At 34.5% G+C, this 2,617-nt stretch overlaps 1 long non-coding RNA gene across 3 annotated transcripts; it reads right to left on the bottom strand.

Moving 5' to 3' along the window:
• Window positions 1-205: 205 nt before the first annotated feature.
• On the bottom strand, window positions 206-2,129 carry LOC114825203 (uncharacterized). 3 transcript variants are annotated; one of them, XR_011581189.1, is made up of 6 exons: window positions 1,956-2,129; window positions 1,647-1,849; window positions 1,148-1,214; window positions 925-1,023; window positions 643-817; window positions 206-514 (listed from the first exon to the last, which is right to left on the bottom strand). It is a non-coding gene; the product is annotated as an uncharacterized lncRNA (long non-coding RNA). The 3 variants fall into 3 exon arrangements; XR_003773860.2 differs by lacking the exon at window positions 1,148-1,214; XR_011581190.1 differs by lacking the exons at window positions 1,647-1,849; window positions 1,956-2,129 and adding an exon at window positions 1,281-1,616.
• Between the last annotated feature and the right edge of the window lie 488 nt (window positions 2,130-2,617).

Below are 2,617 nucleotides of genomic sequence, written 5' to 3' on the forward strand. Positions count from 1 at the left end.
GGCCACACAGCGCGCCACTTACGGGTGACGCCCTAGCTTTAGCGCGATTTTGTTCTGGATTCATTTTCATAAGGATTCGACGTGATCATGGAGTGCCGGCTGTCGACTACCTGACGCCCTCCCCCTCCTCTTTTATCCGGGCTTGGGACCGGCCATGTAAGACATAGGCGGAGTTTTTGTTTCCCTTGATTACAAAGTAAGAAAATAAAAATCCCTTCTCTGATATAGTGTTCATACTACATATATAGGTTTAATCGTATATTACAGTATTAAGATAAACTAAACTTGACAAAAACAATTAAGGACATCTGTAGAGCCTTAAAACCATTACAGAATAGAGCAATTGTAACATTTTTCTTCCAAAATGGAAGAAGAAAGAAGTATCCTTTGATCGCCAATAAATAAATAAAACATGGAAGAAAAAGAAAATAGAAATATACCCTTCACGTAGCCTTTCAGAGCACGCCAGTTCTTTCAAATCAAACACATCCACGCACTTTGACACACCTGACGGCTTTACAGGCAAAGAGTAAGAAAGAGAGGAACGTGAATTGAAAAATAGGAAAAACAGAATGGGAAATATGAGAGGCTTGTTAAGAAAATGGGCATGCCCATAAAATAAGGCATAGATCGTCGTCCTACCTAACAACCGCCGTCCCGTCAAAACATTGTCCACCAATTGTCTATAAAAAATTATGCATAGGAAATAGAAGCAGATAAAAAAGTCCGAGCGCCAAATTAGAGAGTAGATCAACCATCTAAATGAAAAAAAAAAACATGATCAAGACCTCTTCTGCCCCGCTCCTGAGGTCCAAATCTATAAGAAATAGAAAGGGTTCAAACTTTAATGATCATTTTGTTTAAATTAGTTAAAAACAAAATCATGGACAGAAGGAAAAATGAAAAGGGATGAAACTATATTACCCAAAACAGAACAGGATGACTCAAAACTATTTTTGTTCCCTCTTCTTCTGCTGTTTCTCTTCCTTCTTCCATATTTTCCATGTGAAACAAACTTCAAAACTGATTACACAAATAAAAAAGGTTCATACTTTTAATTTCCCAGAAACCACAAAAATCAACATTTCTACTAAATTAATTAAAATTAATTCATGGACAGGAGGAAAAAAGAATTAAACGAAGTTACCCAAAAGAATGAAACCACCAACTCATATATTGAAAATGAATCGATCACTGGGGATTCACCAATCAGCCTATATAATATGGAGTTAATGATAAAAAGGGAAATTAAAAATAAATCAAACATCAAAGTAACACACCTGAGAGTGAAGACGATTTTGTTTTTGTTGGAAAGGAATAAAACCAATTGTAACTGCTAATTGCGGTTTTAAATTTGAGCTCCAATTTTTTTTTCCACATGTTATAATTATAACTGCTCAGTTTAGGAGGATAATTATCTCTTATTTTTCAAAATAGGAGGATAATTATCCAACTTTTCCTCCGTGTTCGTCTTCAAATGCCCAGCAATCAATTGCATAAAATGTGAACAAAATCACATTACATTCCATTCCATAAGAAAAATATAAATTAAGCAATAAATTCGATAATACACATATGAATTATTGCCCGATATTTTAGATTGAAATGTAGAGATAAATTTCAGAAATTGAAGAAACTTGGTGTACCTGTAAAAAAGTGGATGGAGATTGAATTGCGTCGTCCTCGTTCTCCCTCGTAAAACCATCGCAGATTTTGCGGTAGGGAAACAAAAAAGGTAAACTCTCTTCTGATAACTGTAAAATTGGAATAAAAAGGTAAACTCTTCCGATAACTGTGTCTATTCCACGTTCTGAACTCTATCTTCTCCAGTTTGTGTTTTCTGCACAACCTGGAGGTTTGAATGCCACATTCTACTTAGGGTTGCTTTTTGTAATTTTTATAATACAGTTTTATGTTCAGTTATGAAGAAAACAAAAGGACAAAGAAGAACTTACAAACCAAAACATACGGACGATCTCTTGCCGCTAGATTTGCAAGGAAGCAAAATCTTCAGCTAATGCAAAACCTATTTCATTTGGCTGGTTTTAATGAAACTGTCCTTGATTAAAAAAACAAAAACAAAAACAAAAACAAAAAAAACAAAAAACTGAAGTAAGTGGAGCGGTTGTATTGAGGAAAACATGGGAGCGGTTGTGTGTGTAGAGAGACAGAAAGGGAGAAGAAGCGGTCGTGGGTTTTTATCTTCTCTTTTTTTTTTCTTTTTTTTCTTTTTTTTTTTCTAATTTTTAATTCTCTTTTTGTTCAACATATTTTTCTTTCTTTGTTTTTGAAAAAAGTATCTCTGCTATTTTGTTTTTATTATTTTGAGCTAGTTGTGGATTTTTTTGTTTAAGGAGCTTTATAGTCCAATTATTTTTTGTGAAGCTTTGAGAGACCAAACTCTCCTTTTGACTTTCTAATATTAAAGATTAAAGATGACATGTACAGTTTAGTGCACTGAGCTAAGTACAATAAAGCGCCGACAGAACTTCAGGCTCCAAAGTCTCTTCCTGATCCTCTTTAGGATGGAAATGATCTCATTTGGAATCTAGCATTTAGAGGCCCATAAACTGCTTTATCCTCATTAAAACGACATAACACCTTCTGGGTGTAGTTC

The sequence above is a fragment of the Malus domestica genome, chromosome 05 (genome assembly GCF_042453785.1).
Source record: "Malus domestica chromosome 05, GDT2T_hap1".
Taxonomy (NCBI): Eukaryota; Viridiplantae; Streptophyta; class Magnoliopsida; order Rosales; family Rosaceae; genus Malus; species Malus domestica.